The 16,800-nt window shown below is 40.8% G+C and overlaps 1 long non-coding RNA gene across 1 annotated transcript in view; it reads left to right on the top strand.

Annotated features, from left to right (window-relative positions):
- The window catches only part of LOC138302099 (uncharacterized), a 52,622-nt gene extending 42,162 nt beyond the window's left edge, over positions 1 to 10,460 (top strand). Inside the window, exons 2-3 of the long non-coding RNA XR_011205274.1 lie at positions 8,970 to 9,137; positions 9,524 to 10,460. This is a non-coding gene — a long non-coding RNA (uncharacterized lncRNA). The remainder of the gene's footprint in view (positions 1 to 8,969; positions 9,138 to 9,523) is intronic.
- The last annotated feature ends 6,340 nt before the right edge of the window (positions 10,461 to 16,800 follow it).

The following is a 16,800-nucleotide window of genomic DNA, read 5'->3' as shown; positions in this document are numbered from 1 at the left end:
AATATGCTGTGCAGCAAACAAAGATTGACATCTAGGTTTAATACATATATGAACTAAAGATTTAAATGTGACAAAACATGATCACGATTGGGATTATTTTTTTTAGTTGTGAAATAGTTCATCAGACATTACAAGGCAAACCCTCTTTAGAAAGGGAATTAGACATCAAGTCCCCAATAGCATGATGGTCAGACTGCTAGGCGGTCTAAGATGCCAGAAGCCAATGGATGTAATGGGCTATCCAAGTAAGGGAGTGGTTGAAGAAGCTAACCAAAAGCCCCCGCTATGTACATTGTACCTGGCAGGTCTTGAAGATATCTAATATCAAAAAAAAGATTTAAGTAAGAAACAATTTAGAGATGCATCAGGTAAAAAATTCAACAACTAAAACAATCTGAAACATTTACAACAGAGTCCCTCCACACTGCACCACGCTCTCCTTGTTTCTAGAGAAGACAGGTGTTGCCTCATGTGCCTCCACAATCAGTATATGCTGTTTTTCTATCTTGGACAACAGAGCCTCTTCCATTATCCTGAGAGATAGAACTGCTGGGAAACAGCATAACTGTCGTATGTGCCTGCACACTCAGTGCATACTGTTTTTACCGCTCCTTCTTTGGAGCACTGAACTCATCCCTTAGCTTGGCAGCCTTTATCTTCTGAGAGAAGGTACTGCTGGGAGATAGCGGAACACTGAAGGGCTGTCAGGGTGACTTGATGCCACGGACATCACCCAGTGAGCCTCTGCATTCTTTTCTCGTGATCTCAGAGAAGTACTGTGCTAATACCACCCTCCTCAACCCAAACTGATAGATGGTTTAACAGTGTATTTCTAAATATTTTATTGCTTAGGCCTAGCGCTGCACTGAATGTGGAATTTCCTGATAGTATGTGGGTGTCCAGTGAAACAGTTTACTAGTATACAAATATCAACTTACAAAAATGTCAAAGTTTCCAGTTAAATATTTTGCAACACCCAATAAAGTGTCATAGCCCAGCACTATACATTTGAAAACCAGGATAACTACCAAATTGTACTGATAAAATGGAGCAAATAGAGCAGGCCAGAGCGGTGGATGGGATTCGACAGAAACAGAAAAATGAAAGGGAAAATAATACAGAGGAAGCACAAGCATAATATACTTTAAATCGATAGTGTGCAAAATAGGTGATGGGGCAGGAGTGGGGGCAAGATGTATGAGGATTTGGAAAATCAATCTCCAAATACAACAAAGGTCATCCACCAATGCCCAAATCACCTCATTTAATAATTCAACTCTATAACATGGTCACAACTGTTCATGAACAGCAAGGACTCAGGACCTTCAGTCTACCAGTGACTATAGTCTCTGTTCAATGCATCACTTACACTATTAGCTATCACTACATCCTACTTCTCCATTTCAACATCTCCACTACATCACTTCACCTACTTCACCACCCAGGGGAATTCAAACATCAACTCTGAATGAATATAAACCTTACTAATGAATTCCACACCAAACAAAGAACACTCTTTTAGCTCCAGTCCCATACTCTTCCTGGCCAAGCTACTCAAACCCTTGGTCTATACAATCCACTTCAATAAATCATCAGTTCCACCAGTCGAGCAAGAAACAGTTTAAGGTCTTCTAGAGGCAGATAGATGGATCTGATCTCCTTCCGGGATGACACCAAGAAACAAATGGATAATAAATACATGGACACGATTGTGCTGCTGGAGCTATGGGTATCCTTTGACCTTATTGACCATGCCATGCTTAATGAGGGCCTAAAACACATGGTAATTCATTGCACAGCCCTTGACTACATTTGTTCATTCCTGTCCAACTATACATTTCATTCGCTCAAATGTTAGGATACCCTGACACCACAAAGATTGACACTGCTGAACAACAGCAGAAGTGATTGGATCCTCAAAATCCTAACTACTGTGAAACATTACCCTAGCATCATGAAAGGCATTACCTAACACAGACAAGGAGAGCATACATGATGCTAACAACATTAGGAAGACAACCGGAAAACGTGAACAATTCTGAGAGTAGCACATGACCAGATGTTCTTGCTCTTCTACAAATTCCACTTGACCAATAGGTGGACAGCTCCACTGAAGCAAATTGATTTATTTTAACAAACTCCACTTCTATTATGCCAAGCAGTCAAGAAATAAGTCTCAAAGAAGAGGTCCATCCTTACTTGGAGGGTCCAATCAAAGCCACATTCAGTGAGTCATTTCTAGTGAGTAAAAACATAAAACTGCAACACTACTGAATACTGTTTAGGTACTGCTGCATGTAAGATGTAAATGTGAGAGACTAATCCAAATGATGCTGCAAACATATTACCAATCTTCCTTAGTTGTTTGAAGCACACGCTTATTTTGAAGATTGGGAAAGTTGAACAGAAATAAATGTGTATATATATTGTGGTTCAATGTGAAATATACATTTCATCATCATAATGACAGACTCCAAACCACTTGGCAGAGCTGTGTCATTTTCAGGGCTACTAGTATTATGAGACATGAAGGGCTTAATTACCAGGCAAAAGTCCCTAAATTTTATGGCAACCATGAAATTATGCAGCAGATTGTGTGCTCATTATTTTCATCTGCGCTTAAACAATACGTTTCAGGACGTCTGCAAATTATGCAGCAAATTGTGTGGCAAATCCATAATTGTGCAGTAAATGCTGCAGCCACAGAATCACTATTGTCCATACGTTTATCAAAAATGTATTCATGAAATATAAGCAAACCCAAACATTGTAATTTGATTCATTGTCCAGTGTTAGCTGCACTTTAAAGAAAATCACCATCTCAGGATTTTGGTGAAATTTACACACACTAAGCCTTCTGCCTCTTGGTTAAGGATACCAGCAGGAACCCATAATGGCAACATTGGACCATATACTGCACAGCCACCTGTTATATATCCCCTATATATGCATAAGCAAACTAGTACATGTTGCCTGAGATGTAATAAGCAAATCAACAAATACAAAAAGGGGAAGAACAACAGCGAGTGCAATAGCTCATGGGAGCAGAGTGACGAAATGAATCCTATTAACAGGAAGAGGTTGAAGCATCTTAGCATAAAATAATAGTCTGAAACTGACTTTTAGGACTGATCTTACAACACATTCCCAAGAATGAGGGGATGAGTTTCAGAGAAGTACTTGCAAGCAGTTGGATAAGGAGAGGTAGAAATCAGTGGTCATGTCTATAAAACAGTGGGAGATGAGAAGCCTAAGCAGGAGTACCAATTCAACGTGCTTTGATGATGTAGTCGCTTTTGCAAACTTTAAGGAAGGGAGAATCACTTCTGCAAAAATAATGGAACGCAATGATACAAATGCATTTCCAGTCGCTAGGAGTACTTCAAACATTTACATTGATTACCTTTTGTCTTTGTTAGAGGGTGACATTTCAGCTGAAGCATATATTGCATGAATGTGTACAGAAAATATTTTTTAAATTGGTATCTAGCTTGGGTTCAGGCTTTTGGACCAGTGCACATCAAAGTATCAAGGGTAGTGTGGCGTTTGAGGAATGTTCATGTGTGTTTGAGGGATACATTATTTTTCTACTAGATGCATTTATGTACACTGGTGTGAACAGCTTTGTGAGTAATGCAAGAAAGATAGGCAAGGTCTGTGGCTACCGACGGGGGCCGGGGTTGGGATGTCATCAGTGGAGTTGCTCAACTGGAAGACAGACCCTCAGACTAGGTAAACTGTAATATTATGAAGAGCTTGTAGGGAAGTGTAGTAGATCTTATCCTGCCTTGCAGGATCGCAAAGTTGTAGTCAATGATCCCTGTAGTATCTAGAGCTTCAGAGATACTGTTTATATGAATGAAGAAATGTAACATAAAGTTATTAACAGTAACAGTTGAGTTTCCAGTTCATGGATAGTCTATTACTTCAGGTGAGGTAGGAGCTAGAGAGTTGGAGCCTGGGATGGTGGTGTAATATGATGGAAAGGTCTGGATATATCTGTTGCAATGTTGTAATACTGCCAGTGATTGAGTGTGAACTTCTGTGCAACCAACTATTCTGGAGCCAAGACCTCCTGACTGTGCCCTGGTGCAGTACACTCACACCAGGACATATGGAGCAAGACATACATTCAGTTTTCTACATCAAACAGAGCAGCAGCCTACAGGCAGATAGTGAGGTCTGATTTTCATTTCCAGCTTGGCTCAGATAAAATGCTACATCCCATTTGTTTTATGTTGTGGCCTGGCTGAAAGCTTTCGGAGGGCAACCGTGGCTCCCTGGACACTCACGCTGTGCTTCCATACTCCACATTCCATAAAAACAAACAAAGATGCTCAGATTCACTTGTCATTTCACAAGTTGTTGTGGGATTAAGGGCCATATGTACGAACACTTTTTCCCATAGAGACAGAATGGGGAAAAACCTTTGCTACGTGACTTTTAAAAGTGTTATGGACTTTCTTAAACTCTCTGTTTTTGTAAGATATATAGTTTTGTCTGTGTGTGATCAATTGCAATGACAAGAGTGTCTGCATAGGTGTTTTATTATATTTATAATTATTTACATAACACACAATAGAAACTTATTTTGGGTACCTAAAAAGAGTGCACGAATACTCAGCAGAATTTATTCTATTACCTTCTAATAGCAGAAGTTTGAGTTAAAAACAAAGGACTCAAGCACATGGCTTGCAGGATGCATGCAGTTGTTTACAGCAGGTGTATCATTCACTGACCTCTTTTGCGAGAATTGTCGCTTGAGACCTGCTGACTGAACAACGTTTTTTTCAACAAATATGAACACATTGAGTTATAGAAATCCAAAAGACAAATCACCTGTGGAGCATTACATGCTATGCTCTACAGACGAAAGTGTAATGCTCTGAGAAATCTGTAATGAGTGAAACCTGAGGTCAGAGCTTACCCACAGACCCATTCAGCAAGTAACTTAACTACCCGAGTTACATCTCCAGCATTAAACTCTGAAACGTACCGGGCATGCTTAGATCACTGCTGAAGGTGCCTTCATCATCTGAGAGATCTTTTAGTGGAGTGTGGTTCAGAAAAAGTGTTTCCCTCTTACTGGACTCCCTTCTACCCAAATGAGATGTACAGCAGTATTTGTACCTTGTACCATATAGATCCCCCATGCTCAAATATGTGGAATTTTACTAAATGCTTTTGCATGGCAAATGTACAGACTTCAGCTGTAGGCCCTAATCAGCAAACATTCAATGTGATCAAGCTTTTTACCCCAAGAAGTCGGAACTTGATGTATTCATTTTCATTATGTTACCTTTATAATCATACCGTCGATCACTTTTACCTATGTATCTATTGATTTCACATGTCAGAAAAGGGCCACTCTTTCTAATTTTGCCCTCCACCTTTACATGCTTTGCTTTTGGATTATGTGCTTTTTAGTGTATTTAGATTTTCTTTATATTAGGTCTAGCTCAAAAGTGCAGTTTTCTTGACTTGCTGTTATCAATTCTTTAAAGTATACATTGAGTGGGCTTTGGCACCGCCTCAGAGGACAACAGCTCTACCATCTCTTGAACCTGGCTATGTGGTGTATCATTCCACCACCTATGGAATGCTGATATTCAAATGCTTGAGTTAATATTGTATGTTTAAAAAGTACACTCGGTCGTCCCACATTAAGGGGGCATATTTAAGAGCCCCCAGGGCCACAGAACCATCACTTTTCGTGACGCACCGGTGCCACTATGCCCTGCACCGTATTTACAAGGTGGCATTAAGCCACATTTTGTGGCTTAACGCCACCTTGTAAATACGGCCTCTTCACATGAAGCACCTTGCATGGAAGGGGTGTACAATGGGTGTTGCTGTGGGAGGGGCACAGCAACACCCATTGCATTTCGACACAGCCTCAGATTTATGAATTTTCGTAAACTTGAGGCAGCGCCAAAATGGGGTGGCGTTAGAGAGGCCAAAGAGGATAAATGCTTTCATTTGATTTTAGTTTTTTTTTGCTCTTTCTATGTGTGCTGCGTTTTGCAGCACACACAGAAAGAGCAAATCGCCATTTAAGATTGTTTTTGTGCAGGAAAGTGTTTCTTCCTGCACAAAAACAATTTTCTCCTCAATGTAGCCATCCTTGCACAACGGTGCAAGGGTGGCTGGATTGGCTCATGGCAGCAAATGTAACACCGGCGCAGTGGGAAACACAGGGGTGCGCCGTATTCTAGTAAATACGACGCATCCTTACGTTTTGAAATTTGGCAGCATCGCGCATTGTTATTTCCCTTAAATCTGGCCCTAAGTTCTTTATCTCATAGGTGCATTGTTTACAGAAAGCAATCTATTTTATTTTGTTTTCCACTACAGCAATCTTTTTTTAGTCAGGACACACATTGAAATTCAGACCTATTTAGGTACCCAATGCATGTTTCATGTATCGTTATTTTGGAGGTTCTAGATCCCTTATGCCTTTCCGTATCACCTTAGTTCAGCAAATGATACACTAATTTGTTGGTCGTGTACTCCAAAACACCTTAAAGTAATCATTGATTGATGAATTTGTCTTTAAGAGCTTTCTTATAATTCCGTTTATAGTTGATGAAATGACTGTTAACATTAAACTTTCATTGAAAAAGTTGGTACAAGGAGAACTCTTTTTTAGGGTCGAGCCTGCGTTGCATGCGCTCGCGCATGCGTATCGCAGCGAGACGCTTTAGTATTTAGAAAATGGCTTGGAGCCCTGTCAACTTCACGTCAGTGTTTTTTATTGGTTTGTGGTCTTGCCTAATAAAATCTGCTTGCTTTCATTAGTCGATGGCACGCATAGGTCATGCCTTTTCCGGTGGCTAGCCCTCCTCCAGCGCAGCGACCAAGTACAGAAAACATGCGAGGCTCACTGTTTTCCATCTGGCTCGTGGACTTCTTTTTCTCTACTTTACAAGCGCGATCTCGCTTGGCAGAAGTCGAGCGCTTTACATAGTTAATTTCACTTTTTCGGGTTATGTACATAAATGCACTTTTGCCCGATAGGTGAAAAGTCAGGTTAGGAGTTTACAACGCGATCAGCTCTAACATGAGCAAATGCGAGACCCGTTGCATTGTAAATGCTTGTTTTATTATGGTCTGGTTTGGCAGCGCAGCTGTTCCCAGACAATTAAGTGAGCAACACTAGAGAGGGGTTATTCCTCGCCCACTTGTTGGGAACCAGGAGCACAAGCTTTGATTGGGCAGAGGTTGTGTCCTTCCACAAAAAGTGCTTTTCCTCCATGCAGCTGTGATCATTTTGTTTATTTATTCAGCTTCCTAAGCTTGACTTTTCAGGGACACACACACTGAACATTGGAATGCTATAACGAATCCTAGATAACTGGATAAACTATGTTGTTTAGCTCTGGCAGCAGCACAGATAGGAGGACAGACATTAACCTACATGGAATTTTAGGTCTGGTTTGTAATGCACATTACATACAACATTTCTTTAAAGCCAGACCTATTGGCATTGACAACAAGGTGTGAATGGCAGTACCCTGCATCATGCGTTTCCCAGGAGGCTGCAAAGGTGGGGGTTGCTTTTGTTACTGTGTGGCCGGTTTTGTAGCAGTGCAGCAGTTTTAAAAGCACTGCAGAGTTCCTTGTATACCCTACAGCTTTCAGGCAACTTTCAGGCAGCTTTCAGGCAACAATAAAAGTGGCAAGATAACTCTGGTGATTAATTTTCCTGCTGGAGAGAGATAGGAGTTTTGTCTAATATAAGGCACCGCAAAGGGTTAATATGCCTGCTGCAAAGAACCTGCACCATGTAGATTACAGAACATTTGCATAGCTCATTGGTTAATGCTTTTGTCACAGAGATTCTTTTGTTACTGTGCAGTTCATAATTTACAATCACAATCTACCTCAGTGAGCTATAAACTGCTATCAAAGAGCTGCATGCAAACTGCAAAGTTATGTTTTTTTCCCCATCTTCGGATTTCCTAATTTTTCTAAAAGGGCTTGTTTGTGTATAAATAAATTGTTATTAGTAAAGCCAACCCTAACCACTATGCTCTGAATGCTAAGGTTATACTTCCCCAGACCAAGCTCTCTTAACTAACGCCTACCAGTCTGGATGGCATATGAATACTACACCTTGTAGTGCGCTTTTTCTTATATAACATTTTTTAAACACTGATTTACATATGTTTGATTCATAGTCTCTGTGTGTGTGTGTATGCTGTAAAGTGCTCCAACACTATAAGCTGGTAAGAGACGTGGGTCCTGGGCTTACTATGCAACTGGATACAAGCTAGCCTGGCTGATAAAGGGTGATACCTTGAAACGGGTCCCAGGATGTTTGTTTTCGGTCCTGGGAGGAACTGGCCTGGCAGTCCGGGATGGACTGTTCCCATGGGGAACAGGGTCAAGACTGATTTGCATATGACTGGGTATAAACAGGGGTGGCATGGTGAGCAAAAGTATTGATGGATTAAACCCAAATCTGTGACTGGGGGTGAATGTTTGATTGGTTCTGCATTCCATCCATAAGTGCGCCGGGTAATGCCCAGCAATTTGTCACGGGCTCACTATGCCACTGAATTCAAGCTAGCCTGGCTAATGAAGGGTGATACCCTGAAACCGGTCCTAGGATGCTTGTTTCTGGTCCAGGGAGAACCTGGCCTGACAGTTCGGGTTGGCAGTTCCCACAGGGAACAGGGTCAAGACAGATTTGCATATGGCTGGGTCTAAACTGGGGTGGCATACCTCTGTCAACTAGAGACCCCATTTCTAACAGTGTGTCAGTGTCTTAGTGGGTGTGTCAGTGTGTGCGAGCTCTTCTGCCTGCCTTTGAAATTAAAATCTGCCTATATTGTTTCCAGGAGTGTGGTGTTTTTATGGCTTTTGTGAAACATTAAATGAGGGTTGTAGTCTTAACCCTGACACCTGCACTGACAGTTGTATGCTCCACTTTTCAGACCAGATTGTTTTCTCTATTTTGTAAGCAGAAGCACCCAGCACTGGGAACATGAGTTTTTTGAAGTTTGATGGCGAGGAGATACTTATCCCCTGCACTAGTACGTGTACAGGGAAGACTGCAAAGACCGGATGTCGCCTACTTCCAATGCACCTTGCACCATTCAACAATCAGAGGATATAACTTACCAATGAACCTGGTGAGCACATTCCTTTTTGAGCTCATACCCCGCAATGCTGATGTGGCCCTTTAATGCCCAGAGGGTCCAGAGACAGGGGCATTAATTATGAACTTTACCTAACACGTGAGAGAGCGTAGTTTTAATATCATATATTATAGACGTGAAATGCTTACATTTGACTAAAATACTATTAGAATGTATTAATAAAAGTATACGTTTTGCTCATGTATGAACGTTAATGCTAAAATAATAATAATAATAATCTTCAGTTATATGTAGTATTACGAGTTGAACTGTATTCATTAAAATCGTGTGTCTTAAGTTAGCATGAGTCGCGAACTAGCTGTGTAACTCTCATTTAAAATCTATTTTCCTGCTTTTTCCTGTGTGCGGACTCGCAAAAGAACTATGACCCAGCTATTGTTCGCTTCTGTATTAATCGTAACATGAACAAAACTTCCCATCCGCATTCTAGTAGCTTTTAGTATAAAAGATATGTGCTTCTAAACAGTAATAGACACTCTCAAGGACGATGAGACGAGGGGAGAAGAACTCCTGACCCGAGACGTGTGCCAAGATGGTGAAGTAACCCCGGACGTACCACCTACGAAAATGCTGATTACAAAGACCAATTGGAAGATCAGAAAATATCGAAGAAATGACAAATGCATTACTTAATGAATAATTTGATTGGTTACCAATGATGGGGTGTAGTTATTAACCAATAGAATTTTGGGGGAATGGGTTAAGAAAAGGGGATAAAAACTCATGACACAGAGGATGACGTTCAGTTAGGAAGGGATGACATCGATTGCATCCAGAAACTCTATCACTCTATTTGGTGATTTGAGACTTAGACAAATGTATCATAGTCCATAGACTGCCCTATTACACTGTCCTCCATATGAGGAGGGTGACCCTTGATTCTCTTTAGATAGATTGACGGTGAACCATCTGATGTCCTGAAGACGGAGACTGATCCTGTATGCTGACTTAGCTTGAGGAGGGTAATTATTATTGCTAACAGAATCTCTATGCCTTTTCTTTCTAGGTACCAACTGCTGTATGCTTAATTAAGTATCTTAGTTAGATGTTTTCCAAATTGATGTTCAAAATTGTTTTGCATGAAGCCCAACATGCTAATGCTAATTTGAGGTTAGGAGAGGTATTCAATTGACTGACGAAACTGTTGTGACTGACATGAAGCTATGCTGAACTGATATTCTGATGTTTATCATGCACTATGGTTTAATCTCTGCTGATATATCTATCCTATGATTCTGATTATCGCATTATTGAAAGTTCATTATAATTGCCATTCTGTGATTATGCTTTTATGCTTCTTGGTTTTGAGATTAATACGTTTAATATTAGATTGTAATCAATAGGGAATAAAATCACAAATTCTTCCTTTAAGGTGTGGTTATTTGAGTCAGAAGCAATTGAATATGCCGAAAATTCATTAATGATTATTGTGAAAGATATTTGATGTTTGATAATCTCGTCTTACGGAGACCTACCACTGGGTCAAAAGGTTCATCGACCTAAAACAAGTCCTGATGTGTATAAATTAACATAAACGGACGCGTTATCACACGCAAAGGCAATTCTTAAACAAGTGATTTATTGACCGCTAATAATGGTGTAGGCATTTGAGGATGTACATGTTGTCAATAGCAACAGAACCCTAGCAATAATTTGCACAAGAATATCGTGAAAGATACATGAATAATGGAACCATACTAACTTTGATTGTATCTGTGAGACTCGGGCATCTGCACAATAATTAATTATGCTTCTAGCAGTAATTGCAATTACATATCCCATAATGCCTTGTGTGCCTATAAAATGGGCTGGAGAACAACAATGTGCTAACAGATTGATACCCCTTGAAGAATATGGACTGCCAAACCCCTTACTGGGACCCTGGCAGTCAGAACTGTACTGAAAGGGGAACTTGTGCACTTCAACACCACTCTTTGAAGTCTCCCCCACTTCAAAGGCATTTTGGGGTATTTAAACTGGGTCACTGACCCCACCAACTCAGACACATCTGGACCTACAACCTGTCAAGAGGAACTGCCTGGCTGCCCAAAGGACTCATCTGGACTGCTTTGTTGAGGACTGCTGCTCTGCTGTTGCCCTACTGCCCTACTGGCCTCTGACTTTGCTGAGAAGGAATCTGTCTTCCCCAAAAGTGATCTCCAAGGGCTTGGATTGAGCTTGCCTCCTGTGTTCTGAAGTCTCAGGGCCAAAAAGACTTCATCTCTTCAGGAAACTTCTGGTACGGGCAAAATTGATGCACCGCCTGCCAGAATCAATGTGAAGCCTGCATTGTAACAGATAAATTGCCGCACAGACGACCGGAACGGTGCAGCCCGACTTTGCGATGGAAAATTCGATGCATCACCTACCGGATCAACGCAGCAACCATGCCTTCTTCCAGTGCGTCAAGGTTTTTCCCTGCCTCGCCCCTGGCCATCAAAAAACCCTGCATCGCAGTGAGGAACCGAGACTGCGTGGCGAAAAACGACGCAAGCCCCTGCAGCGAGGAAAAAAATGACACCTCGTTTGTGTAACGCTGGAAAATCCGCCGCACACCTTTTTTTCCACGCATCCTTCTCTGCGGTCTCTGCGCGTCGTTATTTTTGATGCATACAAGGTACTGTGTGTTAGAAAGAGACAACTGTTTATTTCTAAGGGCTAAGACTCTTTTAAACCTTTCAAAAGTGATATCAAACAGGTTTTTCCGCAATTTCCTTTCTACCAGTTCTTTCTCTCTGTGGCAAACTTTCAACAACGCTTAACGCAACTCTGAGTGACAGTCTCATCGACGAACAACGATGAGGGTGTCTTTAAATTGATATGGATGCCGATGCGGCCCTGCCGCTGAAGAATGCCTCAGTTGCTTGGGGTCTGGGTGCTGTGACAAGGATTTCAAATATAAGACAGTTTTCCACAGAGAGAAAGAACTGGTAGAAAGGAAATTGCGGAAAAACCTATTTGAAAAAATATGCTTAATGTAATTGATGCACGTATTCCTTTTAACATGATGTATGAATAATATTGGATTGAACTATCAATGACTATAATCAAATTACTGAATTAAGGAATCGTGTTAACAGCAATCACGTTTGAATATCTTACAGGTGAGAGACATGTGACTATTAATCCCAGAATGCAATATAAATAGTGTGATGGCAGGAAGGAACAGACAATACCACTTAAGAAAGACATGGTTGTCGAAACGTGTTGTGGGGTCTGAAAATCCGTCTGAATAAATTAAGCTGTCATGGAGCCCCCAGGAGTGCAGTGCCTTTTTTGTGTGATGATTAGTAAGGGTTATGGTCTAAAACCCTCCACGTGCATCAGCAGTTGAGTGCCTCGCTATTTTAGACCATTTGGGTTGGATATATATATATATATATATTTTTTTTTTAATTTTATTTTTTTCAGAAGGGTTTTTTTATTTCACATTGGGTCATTCACTCTTTCAGCTGTTAACTGTTTAACCTCTGGAAATGCTAGAATCTTACATCGGTCTGGAGGAGGCAAAATCAGTGCATTCTCCTTGTTTACATTGATAGATAAAAAGTAAAATAAAAAGCTTTCAATGTATGTTGTTGTGTTATGTGCATTCATGTAGGTGAGAGTGAGTTTGTGTGGGGAAGTATGTGTATGTGTGACCATGAATGATTTGATTTTATAAGGGTTTGTGTGTGTGTGCTTTAGTAAAAGTAAATGAGTGAGAAAGTATAATTGAGTCAGAGTAAGTGAGTGAGAGAGTGACAATCAGTGAGCCAGGGTAAGAGTGAGTGCAAGAGATTGAGCGAAAGTGAATGAGCGCAACTGAGTGCCAATGAGTGGGCAAGAGTGAGTGGGAGTGGTGATAATGAGTGTGAATAATTGAATGTAGGTGAGCATGGGGGAGAATGTGTTGTTATGTTTGTAAGTCCGCTCTTGAACTGGGCATACTTCTTGGCTTAATAGTAGCACCCATGCAAAATGCTGGCACTGGTATATGGGTAGCAATACTTGCCTATGAAATACCCATGGCAAAATGCTGCCTTGGCACAGGAAAAGTTATGGCGCTGGCACATTGGAGGAAAATTCTGGTTAGGGGGACCCCTGGTAAAATGCTAGGGCTGGTACACTGGAGGACATTCTTAGCATAATAGAGGACAACTGTGGAATATGTCAGGAGCATGCATGACAAAATGTTGTTGCTGATATACTGAACATAATTTTTGACATAAGGGTCATCCATAGTACATTGGCAGCAGTATTGACAGGATCCCGTCTCGAATATTATATGTAATGTTTGGGCAAAAATGGCACCCATGACAAAATGCTGGCCCTAGCGATGGAGGTAATGTTTCACATTGAGCCACCTCATAGGGACATTTTAAAAAAAAGTGGGGTCAGTGTATGGGGAGTGTCAAGTTCCACTATTTTCACCATATAATGACTTGAATATTTAATGAGTGTCTTTAAACAGCCTATGAATTTTTAGCAAATGTATCTGAAGATTAGGCTTTACAATGCACTATTAGAACCCCTTAGAACCCATTTCTTTCACTCTTTTTCTCAGGTGAGAGAATCCCACCACCCCTCAAACACTCCTAGAAGATGTCACTTAATACAAGTCAGGTAAATGTTCTCTTGACAGATCATTAGTCAAAGGTCATATGATGTCACTTCCTGTGGTACCAAAGTATAAAAGCTGTACCCTTCTGCTGCGCACATAACTGGGGGAAAAAGGTACTGGGTTACTTGTGTTCTGGTTCAGGGAGGACCTGGCTTGACAGTGCGGGCTGATCTGTTCTGACTGGAACAGGGCCAAGACTGATTTCCATATAGCTTGATCCAAACTGAGGTGGCATTGTGGGCAGAATAGCGATGGAGTCGGATGTGGGCCTAGTGATTACCAGTGGCTGAGATTAATTCAAGCATTCCAATCTTCACTGATTTGTATAAATATTGTGTAACCTTAAGTGGAATGGTTATGGTATGCCCAGATGTGGATCCTGTGCACTCTGTCTCACTGGAGCCAAACTGTACCCGGCTGATGAGCAGACAACTAGGGCGAAACTGGTCCTGGATTGCTTGTATTCTTATTCAGGGTGGACCTGGCTTTGCAGTTCGGCTTAAGTGTTCGGAATGGAGCAGGGGGAAACTGATTTAATTCATTCATAGGTTTTAAAAGAGGTTTGAAAATGAGGAGTTAGGGGAAATAGCATATGAATTTGTTTTACGTCTGTTTTTTTTTTATTTTGTATTTGCCTTGGTGTTTTATGTGTATTGATATTGAAAATGCACTTTCATATGACAATTTTGTACTTTGTGACTGATAAACTAGAATTGCAAGACTCGTCCGAATATGGATAGATGATGAGTGTAATTAATGTGCACCTGAGCAGATTGTGCATGATGCGTGGCATTTTGTTGCTGTTTATTCAGATGTGCTAATCTATCCCTCCAGGTACCGTGTGAAGTTACTTTAAGATGGTTGTTTATTAAGGGAAAACTATGTTGGCATGCCTCCTAATTCTCTCACAAGAAGAGAATCTCATACCACTTCTCTCATTTAAAACACCCTGGAGTGACCACTGGGCGATTCCATAAATCACCCTAATACAATAAAACAAATACTAATTAACTTACCAGGCGTTCATGGCCTTACTGTCTTGTCTTTCTTTTTTTCCCTCCTCACATAACTGCTTGCGAGTGCAGCAGGCTCAACACCAGTATGATTTCATAAAATAATTTAGTTATGGCACATCTGTTTCAACGTGTATAATAAAAGAGTTTTTCCTCTAATGATGTTACTAAAAGGCGTACCCCCAATCAGGAGACCCCCCGCCTATGTTTTGGGTTTTTTAGTACTGTGGATCATTGTGGAAATAGCAAATAAATAATTCTGGAATTTACCATCTTTAGTTTTGTATGCAGAACTGTAGGTTACATTTTTAGGTCTGGCAGTAGCCAAGACCTTTTGAGTTTAGTAAAGTGACATAGATAGTGAACTCACTTTTATGACAGTCAATGCCAGCCCTTTCCATTAATTGGTCTGGTACTGTGTCATTCAGGTTCTTCCACCGTCCACTAAAGCATACAGCATCAGCCAATGGATCAGCCCACTTCAGCCATTGGCTAACTTCACTGTGAGTGACAGCATTTTATACTTCCACAAGGAGCACATCCTTATGCAATGTAGTTCCCATTGTTGCTAGAGACTAATATAGTAATGTTTTTTTTTTTTTAAACCCCAAAATATTTTTGGGTATTTAGCCAAACTAATACTTATTAAATTTTAATATTGGCATCAGCTCTCCCAAAAATAACATTTTGAAAAGGATCACAGAACAAAATAGGCATTGAAGCATTCTAAAGACTAGCAGCCAAAACCAAATCTATTGGCTTTGTGAATGCCTTTTTTTATTTTTTGGTGTACTTCACTTTTCTAGGAAGCTAAATTTCTGCATCTGCTTTCAGAAAACCCTACTAAATGGTAGTTAATGTAATTTTCCCAGAAATAATGCTTACCTCTGAGTCTATTTTTTTCTCTCTAGGGGCCAGATGTACAAAGTTTGCAATTTCCTAATTGCGAGTCTTTGCGATTCACAATTAGGAAGTTGAAAACTGGAATGTACTAATGTGTCTCAGACACATGCGCAGTGGGTCACAAATGGACCCACCTCATCAATGTTCATGAGGCAGGTCGCAATTTGTGACCCATTGTGTATGGCTACAATCACAGGGATGTTGGCCTGCTGGTGTCAGCAGACACCATGTCTGTGATTGCTTTTTCAATAAAGCAATTTTTTTGTAATGTAGCCCATTTTTCTTAAAAGTAAACAGGATGCATTACAAAAAGACAAATTAAAAGTTTTCTTTTCATTTTTTAAGAGCAGGCAGGGACCACTGCCTGCTCTTAATAAATGTTTTCACCCCCATTCACAAGGGTAAGGGGTTCCTTGGAGAGCCCTTCCTGTTTGCTAATGGCTTACCGCCAACTTGAAGTTGGTGGTAACTGCGAATGTTTTGCAAACACATTCTCAGTCTCAAAGCATTCCTACATATCAGTGCGACTCGCTATTAGAAAGGGACGCCCTTGGCACACCCCTTCCTAATATTGAATCACTACCCAATTTGAGATTCGGTAACAGATTACAGAATCACAAAATAGGGTTTTGTACATTACACAATGCTGTTTTCTGGTCGCAAATGGCCTAATCCTGCACCATTTGCAAACATAAAAAAGCTTTGTACATCTGGCCCTACATCTTGTCTTACTTTCCCCAACTCTAATGCTTCCTTATCTGTGTAATGTCACTGCTAAGCTTGGGCCTTCAGGAATCTGAGCTAAAAAAACAGAAGTCACAATGAGGCTAGAGAAAGAGAGAGACGAGGAGTTTTATGTTTATGGTACTTGTATAGCGCAAACCTACCCAAGTGCAGTGAACCCTATACAAGGTCAAAGGCAACATACAGTCAATGAGTGATAAGTGAGGTAGCTGGGTTCTGGGTGCAGAAATGTTCTGTACTTCATTGTGATGTAGTGTTCGTAAAAAAGGTGCATCTTCAATTCTTTCCTAAATCGGAGCAGCGATGGGGCAGTCCTGAAAGATACATGGGTATGGTTCTAGATCCTGAGCTCATAGATGGAAAGGCCTTGTGA

This window comes from Pleurodeles waltl, chromosome 6 (genome assembly GCF_031143425.1).
Source record: "Pleurodeles waltl isolate 20211129_DDA chromosome 6, aPleWal1.hap1.20221129, whole genome shotgun sequence".
NCBI classification, from domain to species: domain Eukaryota; kingdom Metazoa; phylum Chordata; class Amphibia; order Caudata; family Salamandridae; genus Pleurodeles; species Pleurodeles waltl.
This window is presented reverse-complemented; position numbering and strand designations above follow the sequence as displayed.